Here is a 19,105-nt window from a genome sequence, read left to right as displayed (position 1 = left end):
TCAGTACTTCGTTCAGTTACGTATTGCTTGCAGAATATATACTATCCCTAACTAACTAAAGCCAAACAATAATATTCTTTGCTAATATCAACTAGTACAAAAATATGGCAACAGCGCCCTTCATAATGCATTTTCTGTGTAAATACTAGCACCTCAATAAAAAAAATAATGTGTCATTATCTATATATGACTCCGCAAAAATCAAAGATGCCGGCTTCTTTCATAGCATTGCCACCGACCGCTTTCTCAGAAAAAAACCTACGTCGCCGGGCGACAACTAAAATTCAGTTAATATTTTATTATCGATCACAACGAATAAATGAATTTCATAAATGAATGAATTTTATAAATGAATGAATTTTATAAATGAATAATTTAAATAGATGAATTTTATAAATGAATGGTTTTTGCTGCCGAATTACTAGAATACAATGTATTTCAAGGCAGATGACGGATCTATTCGATAATTTTTATTCGAATAGTTTTCAACGAATGTTTTCTTACTAACTATCGAATTATTCGAATGAATTGCAACTATCGAATGTTTCGATAGTATTCATTCGATAGTTCCCACTACTAGTACAGACCACCTGTAGTAAATACCAAGCATTGTTTTGAATTCAAGCCTTATATTTTTAATTTTTTTACAAAATGGCTGCAAAATACAATATGATCGAAAAAAAACTTCGTCAGCGATGGCTGTGAAATGAAGATCGCTGTCATTTATATGTAAAATATGGAAAATATCGATGTTCATTTCCCAGCCAACTGGACGCCTTTTTTTTCGATCATATGGTATACACATATGTACAGGATTTTCAGAGATATTTAGTGCGATACCTGCATGTTTCCCTATTGGAGGAAAAAATGCTTTAAATGTAGGACATGTTACAACATGTTGGACATGTTAATTTAAATTTAAGGTTACCTGAACCGTCAGAGAGTGAAATAAAAATAAATAAAGAGGATCATAATTGAAGCCATGAGTCGATAAAGGTGTCATGTAGCTTTTTTTTAAGTTTCGAGTAAATCGACAGAAAATAAAACGTCTAAAAATTATTGATGGTGTATGTGACATGACACTTTATCATCTAGGATATTCTTTATGGTATTTATATTTGATATTTAGAGTCTGTTGGAGGATAGATCTGTCAAAGGTATTGTTGCGAGCCGGTGTGGACTCGACCTAACCTCACAATATGGCCCGCCCTCGGATGACCTTAACATCGCATAGACACCGCAATGATTCATTCGTTCGAGAAGAATCGAGACCCACTAGAATGGACTAGTACATACGAGAACGTTCGAAAAACTAGCTATGCGCCTAACGATCTTTGGACTATTCTAGTTTTCTTTTACCTGTCGGTATAAAGCCGGCGGCAGTGGCCTAGATAGGGCAGTTATAAATCGACCAGTGCAGTTGAATCGCTAAAATTCAAAATAAATTCTTAGTTAGGTATAAATCGTTTGTAAATAGTTCTATAAGTCTTTTATCGTTATTATTTTGTTCATTAGTGTTAAATAAATAGTGTTTAAATAAATTGTGACTTTCTATCCACACACGGAACCGACGAAAACGTAACAATTGGTGTCAGGTGTGGCGTGTGTGATAGACAAAGAAAAATAAAAAGACTGACCATGGCTCTAAAAAATTGTTGAAAGATTTGAAAGTGTCCGAAGTGAAATGCATATTGGAAGAGAGAGTGCGAAACAGATAGAAAGAAAAGCATTCTGCAAGCCAGACTGAGAGATGTTTTGATTGAGGAAGGTTAGGATCCTGACACATTTTACTTCGAGCTGGAAGGTGACCTTGACTCGTCATTAAAAAATTTGCAAGACAATTTGAATAGTTTGAATAATAAAATTATGGAAAATTCTCAGGATTTGCAAGAAACTTTAAATGATAAAATGAATATTTTAGAAGATAAAATGATGAAAAATTCCCAGGATTTAATTAATATTTTAGAAGATAAGATCGCAGAAAATTCTAAAGACATACAGGCCAGCTTTAATAATAAAATACTTAATTTAGAAGAAAAGATAACAGAAAATTCCAGGGAATTAGAAGAGAAGATAACAGATACACAAGACAAAATAACAGAGATTGAGGAGATGTAAATAGAAAAATCGAAATTTTAAGAGAAGAAATAGCGAAGTCAAATTCACTAAAATGTCAAGAAACATCGGAGGTGCCGAAACTAGTCGAAAATAAGTATATCTCAAAGTCGGTTATTAAGCCTCCACAGTTTGACGGAAAAACCGCTTGGGCCAATTATTTTTTGCCAGTTTGAGGCCGCTGCGAGAGCGAACAGATGGACAATCGCTGAAAAGGCTGCCGCTTTGACTGTCGCACTGCGTGGAGATGCGACTGATATTCTGCAGACATTGTCACCATCGGAACAGGGAAATTATCAGCAATTGGTACGACAATTAGAAATGAGGTACGGCTAAGCTCATTTGGAACATGTCTATCATTCCCAGCTAAGAAATCGCATTCAAAAGTCAAATGAGTCTGCAGGAGTTTGAAGCCGACGTAGCCCGCCTCGTTCGCCTTGCGTACCATGCTATGCCCGAAAATGTTATGGAGCGTTTAACAGTACAGGCTTTTATTGATGGTTTACGTGACAACGAGAAAAGGCAAACACTTCTTTTAGCTCATCCAACGCATTTGGGAGATGCCCTAGCACGTGCCCTGCAATTTGAGGCCGCGAAAGAATGTTCTAGGTCTCTAGGATTTGTAAGGGCTGTTGAGGAGAGTTTCGACGATTCCAAAGTGGAAAGGGTTGTGCGGAAAGTACTGGATCAGTATATGAGCAAGAAGGGGGGACCGATTCGCTGTTGGAATTGTGGACAGATGGGAAATCGTTGCAAAGGAGAGAAAGAAGTGAAAGTCTTAAGGACGACTGTGGTTGGTGATAGTTGGCAAACCGAAGATCTTGCAAATGACCAAATCAGTGATCCAGAGTTGGGCTTGGTGATTAACTGGAAAAACGCGGACCAGAGACCAACGTGGGAGGAAGTTTGCAGATATTCGTCGAACGTGAAGTCGTACTGGTCCCAGTGGAATTCATTGGTAATAGATAACGGATTACTTCGCCGTGTGATTGAGAGACCAGAGGGACAAGAAGAGAGAAGGCAGATCATCATTCCAAAGAAGAGGGTCCCGGAGGTCTTGGCGGAAGTTCACCATGGAACCAGCGGTGGACATCTTGGTGTTACCAAGACGCACTTGAGCAAGCTGCGTGAACGGTTCTACTGGGTGAACTGCAAAGAAGATGTGAGGGCCAGGTGTAAGAAATGTGACATTTGCGCAGCCATTAATGGGCCACAAAGGCGTGGTAAAGCCCCTATGCGCCAGTACAATGTTGGTGGTCCCTTCGAACGAATAGCGATCGACGTGGCTGGTCCTTTCCCGGAGACGAACGATGGCAACAAATACATTGTGTTAGTAATGGATTACTTCAGCAAATGGGTCGAAGCCTACGCGTTGCCAAATCAAGAAGCGTTCACGATTGCTGATGCCCTTGTTAAAGAATGAATCTGCAGGTTTGGTGTTCCCATGGAGCTTCATTCAGATCAGGGAAGAAACTTTGAGTCCAATCTGTTCCAAGGCGTATGTGAAGTCCTGAACATCCTCAAGACCAGGACGATTGCTCTGCATCCACAATCAGATGGGATGGTTGAACGCATGAACAGAACTATCAGCCGTTATCTGGCCAAAGTAGTCTCTGGCCACCAAAGAGACTGGGACAATTTTCTTCACCTGTTCCTGTTGGCTACCGTTCATCCGTCCAAGAATCTACAGGGCAAACTCCAGCCAGCATCGTTATGGGACGGGGAGTGCGCCTACCCTGTGATCTGAAATTTGGTTGCCGACCAGGAGAAAATGTCGCCGGAGAAGATTATGTCCACACACTACGTCAAAGGATGGACGACATTCATCAGAGTCCGCCTAAATATTCAAGTGCTAGTGACCGAATGAAGGAACACTACGACATTCAAGCTGAGCATGGAGGATACCAACCAGGGAAGTTGGTGTGGCTATACAACCCGCAGAGACGTCGTGGGTTATCTCCAAAGCTACAATCCTCGTGGGAAGGGCCATACGGAGTCATGGATAGGATTAATGACGTCGTATACCGTATCAGAAAATTGCCAAAAAGGAAAACCGAGGGTAGTCCATTTCTACCGTTTGAGTCCTTACCAAGGCGAAATAGAAGATAGTGCTGGGACCGTGAGAACCTGCGGCTTTGATCCCCCTGATTCGGAGATGTCCTTTGACGATTTCATGGCCCGATACAACAGCAGTGAGAAGGCTCGATATGGTGTAACCAAAGAAGAACAACGAGACCTCTTTTCCGTGCCTCCTGATTATTCACTCGCTCATTGTGTGGCCCGAGATTTGCGGATGTTCAGAGGAATCGCTGCGACGTTCAATGAGAAGTTTGGGCGTGTCGGAGAATTACGCCGACAGGATCCAAAGGTTGGGAGCGTCTTGAGGCTAACCGACAATGAACATGGTCAAGCAAGGCACATTTTCTACCTAGTCACCAAGGAATGGTCCCCCAGTAAGCCGACTTATCTCAATCTATGGAAGACCCTGATTGAACTGAGAAGCCCTGCTAAACAATAACATTGCACGATTAGCCATTCTGAAGCTGGCGTGTGGACTCGATGGTTTGAGTTGGCGTACAATTCGAAACATGATTGAAGTCTTGTTCAGATTTACGGGAATCGAGATCCTCGTTTGCTGCTACAACCCAAAGCTGAGATCGGGAGAAAAAACTGTAGACTGCTATTTCTACCAGACTTCGCAATGTACCAGGGGCCAGCTTTGCAAATACCTTCATTCACCGTATACATCTCGGGACGAGCATGTGCCTAAGAAGGGGGCAGTGTTGCGAGCCGGTGTGGACTCGACCTAAACCTAACCTCACAATATGGCCCGCCTCGGATGACCTTAACATCGCATAGACACCGCAATGATTCATTCGTTCGAGAAGAATCGAGACCCACTAGAATGGACTAGTACATACGAGAACATTCGAAAACCTTCTCTATGCGCCTAACGATCTTTGAACTATTCTAGATTTCTTTTACCTGTCGGTATAAAAGCCAGCGGCTGTGCCCTAGAGAGGGCAGTTATAAATATACAGTTGACGCTAAAATTCAAAATAAATTCTTAGTTATAAATCGTTTGTAAATAGTTCTATAAGTCTTTTATCGTTATTATTTTTGTTCATTAGTGTTAAATAAATAGTGTTTAAATAAATTGTGACTTTCTGTCCACACGGAACCGACGAAAAACGTAACAGTATGTTGAAATACTAAATAAAACTGATTTTTAAAAAAATGCGACATGGCACCTTTATCAACTCATGTCTTCAATTCCAAAATAATGTATAACTTAATTTTTTATTTCACTAAATGACTCTAAAAAACCTGCGCATATATGTTATGTACTTATTTCTCTTGAACTATCAAAACAAATTTAGTGTAAAAACGTGGAAAAGAGAGCCATTTAATACATCCACACATTTTTGAGACACCCTATACAACTGAACCTAATTTCCTGAAAAACGACCTAGTGCACGTTTATGGTCTGCACTTAAAATTAACTTAAGACGCTTTGTTGCAGGACCCCGTATATTTTTTACTGGTTATCAACACTGTCTATGCCAATGAGGGCGACCCGGTATATTAAAAAGACCTAATATAAATTTTTCTGTTTGCGATTTTCACTTACACGTGTACAGGGTGATACAAAAATATTTTTGCACTAATGTTGTATTTTTCCCTTTAAAAAACTAAAAAAATTATCTATAATAATTTATAGAGCTCATACTTTTTGTACCATTTTGTTTAAGATTTAATATTAATTTAAATTGAGTTATTTTTTAGACTTTATATCATTGAATAAGATTAGGAATAATAAAGTTAAAAATTATTTTTACTTCAGTTAGATTTGATATAGAGCACGACATAGACTTTCAGACATTTTAAAACTTGTATTGTCCAATTTTTCTAAATAAAATAAATACATATAGTTTTGAAAAAGTCACTATATACTTCTATATGAAAAACATAAAATAATAATTGTTATTTAAAATTTGAAAATTTCTATAGTAAATCTACAGAGCAAACAAAATATAAACCTTCCCATTTAAAAAACTGCAACATTAAGTGTAAAATTATAGTAGAATCACCGCGTAATATCTATTAAACCAAAAGTATATACAGGTTGTTAACTCTACAGTTACTTATAGGGGAGCAGAATGGCAACACTGCCTATTGAGAAGGCATGCATTATTGATTTTTCTGCCGACTCGTCCCGTCGCGTCGTCTATCGACGAGCGGGCCGAGGTTGCCATATTTCAACCATAAAGCTCTTGCCGCGAGTAATGAACAAATTAACAACCTGTATATTAGAGCAGTTGAAAATGAGGAAAAAGGATGTTAACTTGATTTGAAGATTTTTCGGTATACTGGGTCACCCTGTATACAGTATATGTAAATTATCATATAAAATTAAAAAAAAAATATTACAATTATTTAATAAAAGAAAAAAAAATAAGATCCAACTGATAGTTGTTGGAGGTTTTAAAAAGATTTTTTAGAAAATATAGGCAACCAACAAATCATCTTAACTTACAAAAACCCGAAAAAAAAAATAAAAAGTTTGATAACCACAGCAAGTAGGACACAATAATATTTATAATCAATATTAGGTGTATTCAATCAAATTGGGGAGTGTTTTATGTTTTTTTCTTTTAGCACAATCAAAAACATCTAAAATATAGAGCAACAAAACCAATAATATTATAATTTAACAATTACCTTAGTCTGCAAATTAAATTATGCGACAGTTAAGTTTTACATAAATACAGAACAATTAGAAACAACTGCAAAACAACAATTAGATGTACATGTAGCATCCATATATTTATTAACAAAATATAATTTTATATTAATTATACTATACTTTATAAAACACTAAATCACCACAATACACCAAAAAACTTTTACTTTTACACTGGACGCGCGTTTCGCTAACCATGTTAGCATCATCAGCAGATGATTATAAACTCTTAGCTTAGACTAACTTAGCGAAACGCGCGTCCAGTGTAAAAGTAAAAGTGTTTTGGTGTATTGTGGTGATTTAGTGTTTTATTTTGCTGTGTAACACCAAAAGTTCCAACCCTCAACTGTAATCTATACTTTATATTAGATGAAAAAATCAATAAATATATATTTTTTATTAACTCTGTTTTTTATTGTTATTCTAATGAGATAATTTTCAATATTTTACAACGATCTAAATGTTGTTTTATGAAACAAGGTAAGTAACAATAGTAATTAATACTACTATACTAATAAGCTAAAAATATTAAGTACCTAAAGAAAAATGCATCAGCAAAAAAAATTACTCTAAACTGAAATAAGAATGATTATAATATTTAAATGATTAACGTTAAATCAACAAAATGAAATATTCAACTAGAAAAAAATAATGATTGAATTTTTATCCGACTTTATATTTAAGAAAAGTTTGCAAATAACTTTAACGTCAAACACAAAGTTTTTAAGTTGAAATATCACACAAAATATTAAAAAAGAAATGCTATAATAAACAGATGGTGCCCCATGTACTCCTAGTTAATTAACTACAAAACTTCAGGTAAGAAGAGTGAATATGAAATAAATGCGATAATAAATATTATTTAAAAAAACAACTGGTTAAAATAAATTAGTTTCCCTCATTTTATATTATGGCGAATGCACTAGGCGATCCTAGAGTACATTTAGGTACAATATGAAAATACACCGTCTCTAAAAAATAAAAGAATGTGTAATATATTTTTGATATAAAAAATGTTTATTTACTTTACTATACAGGGTGTCCCGTTTTAAAAACATACATTTCATACCAATAACATTAACAAAATTGACACTTACAACATTTTTACACTGTTAAAATTAAAAAGCATGTGTGATAATCTTTAAAATCAGAGAAAAAATGTGCTATTTAATACACTCCTAATATACAGGGTGTCTTATTTAAACATTAAACATGTTTATACCAATAACTGTAACAATTGAGAGCTTATGACATTTTTGCTAATTTAAAATTAAAACTTGACCAAAAACCTTTTATTTTTTATTTATTTATCAATATTCTACCTCAAAAAATAGAAAAAAATATAAATAAGTAGTATAATGTTTGTTTAAAATTAGGACAAACAGCAATGTTATATGTAAAAAATAAAATAAAGTTGTTAAGTTAATTTGTATTATGTTATGGCAGATGCGCTAGATTTTAGAATATACAATAAAAATCGGTATTAGCGATTGTTTCATGACACACCCTGTATAAAAAGTCTTTGTTGAATGAAATGCGCAACTAAAAATGTCAGTCTACGTGTGCAAGCCTTTTTGACGACATATTATTCCTATTTATTTGTTATCGAATTTGTTCCATTTCGCTGTATTACAATTATTACATTATTATTACAAATACATACAAAATGGCTTACGTTATATAGTCTGTCCAACGAGCCGAGGAAGATTTTGACAGAAGATATCCTTAAAAATGACAGCAAATACAATTTACCTGTTAATTAAAATGACAAACACAACTGTCACTGTCATGGATCCTCTCGTTGGATAGACTATCTTACAATGATATTATAAAACAATGCAAAATAGTAGGTATATATCGATTTATTAGGAGTAAAAATGATACTTTTTGTGGCAAGGCTGTACGTTCGATCGCGAGTGAATTTATTTCGGGAGACGAAAATTCAATTTTATCGTCGTGTATAAAACAATATTATTTTCCATAGCGAGTTACGTTTTAAAAAATATTCAGAAATTATTATTTCAAGGAATTTATTACGAGTAGAAAAAATATTGTGCTGGGTTGGCGTTGGTTTCTATGTAGTTCGACAAATAAATAAAGCTGTCTCTTTAGTTGTCAGTTTTGAGTCAATATTATTTTAATTCTCTTTCGTGTCGATTGCTGATTAAATTGGAGTCAGAAATGGCTCAAAACGAAATAAGTAAATTACCAACAGATATTCAGGCTGAGGCGACAAACGCCATGTCCAAACTACCGTATGATCGAATAAAAACGGCGTCAACGATGGCTATGAAATGAAGATCGCTGTCATTTTATATGTAAAATTATATGGGAAATGTCATCGATCGTCATTTCCAAGCCAACTGGACGCCATTTTTTTTCGATCATACGGTACTTCCATTTAAATCCCGAATAACTTGAAAATGAAAGGAATACAAAAATTTATTAATTGGAAGCAATTAAAAAACGTGCGAGAAGAAATAAAGTTTTTAACCTATCCTCGCTGTTAAAGTATCATTTAATCTACCCTTGCGGTTAAAGTTCTATTTTATGTACTATTTTTGAGTAATACTATTTATACATATTATACATAAGGCAATTTTAACAGTTGCTATGAAAAAAAAAGTAATTATATATCGAGAAACTACGATTACGCTCGTTAAATTTGACATAGTTTCACACATGTCAGTTTAATAATATATTTTTTCGTACTTTTATGGCCTAGGCGTTAAAATTATTTTTTTATATCGTCAATCACGTAGCAAAAATTTATACTTTGTGGCGTTTGAAAAAAAATTATTTTATAATCATGAAAATTGACCAATCACGAAAAAAACATCAGTCTCTAGGCCAGTGGCGCATCTAGAGATTGGGTCTGGGAGGGGTAATGGCAATATTTAAGTAAAACTAATTCGAATTAAATTTTTGCTAAAAAAATTTGTTGTAACTGTGAAAAAAAAAATGGAATTGTAACTATTTTTATTTTATTTCTAAATTTCTTTCTGGGAAGGGTAATTACCCCCTTCACTCTCGTATGCACGCCGCTGTCCTGGGGTATCAAAAATAATTCACAAAAGCAAAAAAAAAAATATATGAACACAAGAATTAACAAAATCGATTATTTTACTAAAAATAACCCTCTCAGAACTTATAAAAAATGATTAAATCAACCATTAAACTATTAAATTATCATCTGATCGTAGATATAGTTAGATAAATTTCATAAAATTTAGTTTGTGTTAATACAATAAATAAAATATTTAAAAAAATAAACTTTAAAACCAAAATAATACTCGTGTTCATAGAGCTATAGTGACGCAGCTGCGCAAGCATAACATTTATAATTTTGATAATCCGGAATAAATTTAGAGTACGAGTAACTTAGGAAATTATAAATAGTACAAGACAAAAATAATTAAAAAACTACTACTATAAATAATTGGTAATGATACAAATTTATAAAGAATCTCTTTAATTCTATTAAAAAAATATTACGTTATAATACAACTAACAATTTAATTAATAATTACAATATCTAATGACCTTTAATGAATGCAAAAATAAAAGATAAATGAGATTGAAAAAACGCTTAAGAGATGAAAAATTTTAACAGATTACTATTACATTGCTCAACATATTTTTCATAAAGATTAATGCTTAGATTTTAATGATTTAAAATTAATCAAACATGCCTCAAACTAGAGGCAATTAGATAATAAATAGAGCATCAAAATAAATAAATATAAAGGCAATATAAACAGAGATAATGGCCCTATTTATAAAATAAAGTATTGTTCTTAACTAATGTTTTATTTTGCAAAAGCTTAAGAAAAAAAAAGATTTCTGTCCAGATTATCAAAATTTTACAAAAAATTAACATTAAAATGACGCCTGATATAATTATATAGTAAGAGGATAAAAACCAATAAACAAATTTATTGAAACAATAACACTATTAATGAAGCTAACGAACCTTGGTGAGACATTGAGGAGTATTGAGTCTGCTTCATGTTGAGTGAAAGAGGGAAGCAAGGAGTAGGAGCAACTGTTGATATCCATAGTTAAGAAAATGCGGAGATATCTAAAAAATAAAAAAAATAATATTAAAAAAAAGGAATATATATACATTACGATCTATGTAAAAATTAAAATAAATATATTTTTATTAATGCAATAACTATGTTTTTTAAATTATTAATTTGTATATACCCTATGAGAAAAAAACAGCATCAGAGTGGCTTTTAAAATAACAATTGATGACAATTATTTCTGCCAGGTAGACCACAATAATCATTTATAAAAAATTTGTATAAAAACAAAGAATAAAAAGTTAAAAAAATTCAAAGTCCATATTTTTTTAAGTTAAGGTTTTGAATAATAATTGGTATGTTTGACAACTTTTTCCTTTTTTTCATTGAAAAATTATTTTTGACAAGTTTTTATATCAATTTTTAACAAATTACATAAAAAAATAGACGTTAAAAAATATATATTAAAAAAATATATAACGATGTAAAAAGTAAAATAAATATATGTATATTTTTATCGGCAAGAACATACAAATATGTAAACGAATTCAAAAACTACGTCCTTCCTTAAATTAATAATTTATATATACTAGAGAAAAAAAATCAGCATCACAGTGGCCTTTGAAATGACAAATGATAACAATTTCTACCAGGTAGGCCACGATATATCATGCAGAAAAAATTTACATAAAAACTTATCAAAAATTAAAGGATAAAAAAATTAAAAGCAAGCAAAGTTCATATTTTTTTATGAAAACCTTTGAACAATAATCGGTATGTTTGAAAACTTTTTATTTTGTGACATTTAAATAATACTTTTGACAAATTTTTATATCAATTTTTAATAAACGACATATAGGAATAGACGGTGACCTCATAGACTTGTGCAGCTTGAATATTATGAAAACTTATCATAATTTTCAAGCTTGTCTATGAAATTTAGTAAGAAAAAAGAGATAAATAACTTACCAGCGATGAAGGACTGCGACCATACTAACAGCTATTAAGTACAGTCCTAAATAGTCTTTTCCTGCAAGTTTCATTGCATTTAAAGCTTTTTGATGTCCACCATAATATTTGCAGATAGTACGGCTTGTGGATTTTTAATAGCTATTGTCCCATCTTATACCTAAGATTCCAAAAAAATATTATGTAAATTTTTACTATACTAATTTTTGAAGATTTTGGAAAACAAGATTAATAAAAAACAAAACAAAAATTAATCAAAATTATATTTATGGTGTTTATTCTAGTGAGAACTTTAATATATCGTCAAGGTGTGTGTGACGAGTTATGTAATTTCAAACCAAACAGTTTTGAATAGCAAATGTTGACAATTTGGCGAAGGATTTTTTTAAATAGTTAATTGTGTGTTGTAATCAGTATAAAAAAATTGAAAGAAAATAAATCCCATAAGTATTTTATCGCGAGTTTAAATTAGCGGACCCAGAGAATCCGTAACAATATGCAACCAGTAATACAGTATCAGCATTTTATTTTGTCCCGCCTATTTTTAATAGTTATTGGCTGTTCTAATATTGGAACAAAAGCGCTCGAATATTAAAAAGTTTTAAAAGTTGTCAAGCTGTCCAATGAAATTTTATAAGATAGATAAATAACTTACCATTGATAAAGAACTGGATCCGCTCTAACAGCTATTAAGTAACAGCAGTTCATACCTAATTAAAAAATATATATCAGGTAATTTTTTATTATAGAAATTTTGAAGCTATCAGAAAACAGTCAATAACATAAATTATCTTAATATTTGGAACTATCTAAAATAACAAATAAATAATACTCATTTTGTTAATATTAATTTGAATAAGTTATAAAGAGTTATATAAAATTAAAAGAAAGACTTTTATTGATAACTTCAGAAATAATATAAAAATTTTAAATTTCCTTGATATGAAAGTTAATTCCTTGATATGAAAGATTATTATAACGAGTTATTAATGACCAAAAAATTAAATGTCTAATTTACTAGATATATATACAGGGTGGTCCGAATTGTATTCTGGAAACTTCGACAGCATATTCTGCAGATAAAAATAAGTAAAAAAAATTCGTATAAATATATGTCCCAAAATGCTTAGTTTCGGAGATACAGGGTGTAGAAGTTTCATTTTTATTTCGATTTTTTCCAAATAATTTCTGAAGTGACGTCAATATTTGGATGAAAATTGGTATCTGGGAGTATTGTGACACGAGAAATTTGATTTTGATGTCAAAATTACTCCTATTTGTAGGGGGCGCCACCTACATGTGTTTAAACTGTTTTGTAGAGTAATAACTTTTCGACCGTACCTGTATAAAACCACTGATTAAAAAAATATATATTTTCATGACTTTTTATGTAAAAAATGTCTTTTGGTAAAAATCGCTACGAGCAACCAAACCTTTGAATAAGAAGACTAAGGAAGGATCATAATGCTATCCATGGATTCATGCATGGTGGGCGGAAAAAGCGCCATAAAAGCTCTCTAGGGTGGGGATCCTTGACAGTTCTGTTTGACGATTCATTTGACACATTTGAATTTGATTTGAAATTTTGTGGATTTGTCAGTCTTTACGGAGCTTATTTTATGTTATTTTATTATTTATTCTACTACTGATAGTTGTATAAAGGTAGTAAAATCTAGATGGAAATTGTGGCAGCACTTAAATTAACAGTGACACTATCGCGATTTATCGAAAAAGACTCTAAAATAGTTGGTTGTGTAGCGTGCGGTAGATCTCGGCAAAATTGAGTGAAATAATGGAACAACTTTCGGTAGTAAGTGACTATATAATATACATACGTGTAGTAAACCGATCATTTATGAAATTCACTTAAATTAACTAAATTATATATTTTTCTTACATTTTAGCTTTTTATTTATTACTTGTCAAAGATTAGATGTCAAAGAATTTAGATACGTTAATTTGACTTTACCTGCTTCAGTAGCGTATCGGATGTTGTGGTAATAAATACTTATTATAACTTATCATAGATAAAAAGAAAAATAATCTTCTATTAAGATAGATATGAAACTTAATAGTAAAATTTTGGGTCAAAGCGCCCCTCCGTGTTCTTAGTAGAGACTACGTTTAACCCAACGCCTTCGCCTTTTCTGCTGTAAATATTTTTTATGTTTATATTTGATTTCAAAGGATTTAGTTTTAAAGTTACACTGATATATTAGTATATCAGAGTAATTTTAATAAAACATAAGAATATATATATTTTACAGTTTATTAAATATAAATTTTGACTACAAGGTAGAAAGTAAATCACAATATTTGATAAAACCTATAAGTATACCATTTTTACAGTTAATAAATAATAAAACTATTTCTGACTATGATATTTAAAATTTAGATAGACAGAATATTAAACAACATACCGGGTATTTGCAGACGCAGGCCCAAATTCAATAAAAACCAAAATTTTTCCTGCGAAAATCGGGCTTTTTTCACAGAAAAGATATTTTTTGATTTATCAACAATCATTGTCAAGTTGACAATATACAGGGTGTTTCCTAATTAGTCTAAAAAATTGTGGTGTGATTCCTCATCTGTTCTTAAAATAATTTTTATATAACCATTGGGTCTAAAGTACTTCCTTTCTGATCTACAGGGTGTTAAAAATTAAAAAAAAATCGATATTTTGCTTAACATAAATAGTACACTACTGCTTTTTTAAAGAAAATATATTTTTTTTCTTGACTGGCCATCCTTTTTCAACAAAATTGATCTTTTGAGTTTTCCTTGTTCATCAAACGGTTGCCGAGAAAAAAATAAATATACTTATTAAGAGCCTGCCTTAAGCCGTTTTCTAACGATTTTTTATTTTTTAGATTCATTAGGAAACATCCTGTATATGCATATCACAGGCAACCAAATAAACTAGTAACCTCTAAAAATAATTTTCCTACCACTAGCGACATACCGTGTTTTTAGTGAGTACTAAATTATTTTATCAAAATTTCACCATATAAGTTCCAGGCAATGATTATAACTTATCTATTTGTATTAGAATTATATAATTTTATAACAATTTAATAACTACCAACATTTATTCACAACGTAAAATAAAACAACAAATTATTGAGTCTACCCCACGTCTATCCTACATCATAGTTTTACATTTCTTAAATAAAATTAGAACGACACTGATAAACGGAATTTAAATCGGCCATATTTGAGGCCCATCGCGGTGTACCTAAGATTTTTGATATGCTCCTTCCTTAGTCTTCTTATTCAAAGAACCAAACCAAACCACAAGATATTTAGAATGGAAATAATCAATACATGTCATTATTGACAAAAATAAGCAATCGTTGAGTATAGTTATTTGACTGAAATAATAAATTTTAATATAATTTTTTCTGCAAAAATAATGATAAAACAGTTTCTGTTGAACTTTTGGCACAAATTTATGATTTCAGTCTAATAACCGTTAGTCAACAATTTTTTGTCAATGATGATAGGTTTGGATAATTTCGATTCCAAATATCTCGAGAACCATTACTTGTAGCGATTTTTACGAAGAGTCATTTTATAGGTAAAAAACGACGTAAATTTATATTTTTTTGCTCACTAATTTTATACAGGTACGGACAAAAAGTACTCTTACGTACGGACAAAAAGTAACTCTTCAAACCAGTTAAAAAATATGTAAGTGGCGGCCTCTACAAGTAGGGAGTCATATTTATATCAAAATCAAAACGACGTGTCAAAAAATATATACAGGTACGGACAAAAAGTACTATACAGGTACGGACAAAAGTAACTCTTCAAACCAGTTAAAAAATATGTAAGTGGCGGCCTCTCTACAAGTAGGAGTCATATTAACATCAAAATCAAATTTCTCATGTCAAAAAACTCCCAGACACCAATTTTCATCCAAATATTACGTTACTTCATAAATTATTTAGAAAAAATCGAAATAAATATGAAACTTGTACACCCTGTATCTCCGAAACTAAGCATTTTAGGATATACATTTATAAGAACTTTTTTACCTATTTTTATCTGCATAATACGCTGACGAAGTTTCCGGAATACAGTTCGGACCACCCTGTATATAAAAAAAATTTTACATTTATTTTGGTGGTAACTTTAGTATTTAAAAAAATGCTATGCAACCAGTAATACACTCTTAGCATTGTTCAATTAACTTTTTCATTTTTTGAGCTAGAACATTCATTAAAAAACAAATTATAGGGTTTCCTGTCAAGTTTTAATACATTTTATTGTTGTTATGTATGTTTATTTAAAAAAATAGATAAAAATAATATACAAAAAAAAAAATTAAAACTTGAGTTAAAACCTTCTAATTTCTTTTTTTTTCAATGAAAATTCTAGCTTCCAAAATAAAAAAAAGTTAAAATCTGTTAAAATATAGGGCAAAATAAAAATAGAGCATGTATTATATTGGACCAAAAGAGCTTGAATACGATGGAAAATTTAATATTTTTATAAGATTTTTAAATTTTACAAGAATAAGTTGAGAGGCATAACTTACCATTATTAAAAGGCAACAGGTGTTGAAGTCAATCCAGTAAATTACATTTTTCTGTGTCCTTTAAAGATTTTCCTTAAAACTGGAACTTGACGGGAAACAGCTGTCAAAACGTCCATTAATATCAATTTGTATTGCCTTTTAAAAATACAAAAAATAAATAAGTAAATTTTTATAAAGTCAGTTTCTTCACACATTTTGAAATAAAAAAAATGTTTTTTTTTAATATGTTAAGTAGATATTAAAAAAATAAACGCAATAGTAACTCTTTAAAATATTGTCAAATATTCATAGATTTTTACAAAAAGAAAACATACTAAATAAAATTAAAATTGTCTGATACAAATTTGTAAATAACTACAAAAGATTGAAAAAATATATTAATATATTTTCAATCTCAAACTTATTTTATTTTGAATATGAAGCCTACAATTTTCTAGTTAACTACTAAAAATGTAGCCTTAAAAATAATAAAAAAATAAAAATAACTTACCATTTTCATAGGGCAATGGTAATGAAGGCCAATCAATCTAAGTACTATTGATTGTATCTTGAAATTGTCATTTATGGGTGATTTTCAGTATCATTTTATTCAAAAAATTCCTCCGGCATTCATCAAACTTATGTACAGTTCTAACTCATTTGCAGATTTGTAACAGCAACTGTTAACGCCCAGTACATCACTCGAACAGATATCTAAAAATAAACAAATATTAATAAGTATATTAATTTGTAGCAATGTATAAAATTAAAATAAATAAGAAAACATTGTAATATCAATATAGATAGGCAAAATATAAAATTAAGTTGATTTGAATAAAAAAATTCTCCTAATAAATTTAAAGAAAATTAAAAAGTTATTAAAATATACATATTATGTGTAAAATATGTCATAACTTCCAAGCTTTCTAAAAACTTTAATAGGAAAGAAAATAATGTGAAAAAAACTTACCATTTTTGAGAGATATCTGCGATGTTGAAGTCAATTTAATGTCCTGTATCTACTGTAGAATAAACTGGTCATTTGTGAGCCTTTTCCCAGTTTAAATTAGTCAAAACTTCTTTGGTGTTTCTAATAATTCATCCAAGTTGTTATAACAGCTGCCATTCTACATTTCCACCAATAGATATGCTTGTATAATACATAAATAAATAAAACTTGATGTCCAAGATACCCATAACATCTATAAAAAAAAATAAAAGTTGTGATAAGTATTTATTTTTTGTAACTAGATGAAAAAAATTACCTTAATACAGTTGCTCCAAATTTCATTCAAAAAACTTCCGTTGCAGCCAACAAAATCCTCATTCTTTCCTCAAACATCTTCTATCTCCTTTCCTTCTATTTCAAAGCAATCCTCTTCCATCTTCTCTGGCCTCTTCTATTTTCCAAGTCTCACCAATTCTTATTCAACTACTTATATAACTAACTTATACAAATTTCAGGCGTCTTACAAACATTTTTTAAAAAGGGGGAAAAGGGATATAATGCTACAACAAACGACTACGCTAGCGCACCTACCTAAAAAAAAACTTTTTTTAGTCAAAGAAAATGATAAACATAAAGTTATAGAAATTTACCTGATGGCATCTAGAAGATGGCCCTAATCCTGCTGTTGTCCCCCAAAAAAAATCATTCCAAAGCAGTTTACTACTAAAAAGATTTATGCAGGAACAAACTGAATTTAATTTTAGTAACAAAAATAAATTACTAATACTTTAATTCTCATTATAATGTAAAATTACTTTATTTACTAATTTACGTTTAATTAAAAATCACTATTAAAAAAATTAAATAATAATATGAATTTTAAAATAAGACGAAAAATAGTTATTTCCAAATATATAATAGAAAAACAATATGCTACCTAATTTTGTCTCTTTGGAGTTATTTTTGTATTACCATTATTGCTAAAAAACTTTATATTAAAGCCTTGTATAGAGTAAGAAAAAAAGTAAAAAATGAAATATAAAAATTTCAAATTAAAAAATGAGTACTTAATGCAACATTCTGTAAATGGAGGGAACCTAAAGTTACTGCTTTGGAACCACAACGCGAACCGACTTTTGAAGTTCTCCAAGCCATACTGTATCACCTGTAAGAGAAAAAATTATATTAGAATATTTCAAACAAATACATATGCTAGAAAAAAAAACAAGCTATAGACAACAAAAAAAAACAATGCAAAAATATGAAAACTCACCATCACATCTTGCTTAAGTTCATTTTCAGTCCCATCATAATAATTATACGGCGAAAAAAACAGTGGCGTCTCACTGCTATAGGGCACATCAAATGCCCCCAACTCCATGGACTTCGGTCGATCCTCTAGAGTTGACAAAAAACACGTTTTCCAGGTATTCGACGGTGCCTGGAACAATCCGAATTTTTTTGGGACTGATTATATGCAGCATGTAGATAGAATTTCTGACTTCTTCAATCTTGTTTTTTAAAATCGCGCTGCGAACCCGGGTTGTCCTAAAACAATGAAAAAAAAATAGTTATATAAGTAACTACGTTTAATTAATTAGAATTATTATTATATCTACTATAAGTTTTAAAAAAGTTGCTCTAATTACTATACTATACTATAATTTAAATTGAAGCTCATGTATGTTGTAACAAAAAAACTAAAATATACAACACTTATATATAAAACGAATTTTGACTGCTATATGGTGCAATAAAAAAGTTATTTGGTAGAGAGT

General features: G+C 31.0%; 2 long non-coding RNA genes across 2 annotated transcripts; both read right to left on the bottom strand.

Moving 5' to 3' along the window:
* Positions 1 to 10,732: 10,732 nt before the first annotated feature.
* On the bottom strand, positions 10,733 to 16,465 carry LOC115887666. Its single transcript, XR_004051132.1, has 4 exons — positions 16,400 to 16,465; positions 12,512 to 12,566; positions 11,857 to 12,016; positions 10,733 to 10,940 (listed from the first exon to the last, which is right to left on the bottom strand). It is a non-coding gene; the product is annotated as an uncharacterized LOC115887666 (long non-coding RNA).
* A 22-nt stretch (positions 16,466 to 16,487) lies between these two features.
* Positions 16,488 to 17,438, bottom strand: LOC115887642. The gene is made up of 3 exons (XR_004051124.1): positions 17,349 to 17,438; positions 16,890 to 17,092; positions 16,488 to 16,534 (listed from the first exon to the last, which is right to left on the bottom strand). It is a non-coding gene; the product is annotated as an uncharacterized LOC115887642 (long non-coding RNA).
* Positions 17,439 to 19,105: the final 1,667 nt, after the last annotated feature.

Source organism: Sitophilus oryzae, unplaced genomic scaffold (genome assembly GCF_002938485.1).
Source record: "Sitophilus oryzae breed Bouriz unplaced genomic scaffold, Soryzae_2.0 scaffold_578_pilon_pilon, whole genome shotgun sequence".
NCBI classification, from domain to species: domain Eukaryota; kingdom Metazoa; phylum Arthropoda; class Insecta; order Coleoptera; family Curculionidae; genus Sitophilus; species Sitophilus oryzae.
Note: the sequence above shows the minus strand (reverse complement) of the source record. Positions and strands in the feature narration are given on the sequence as shown.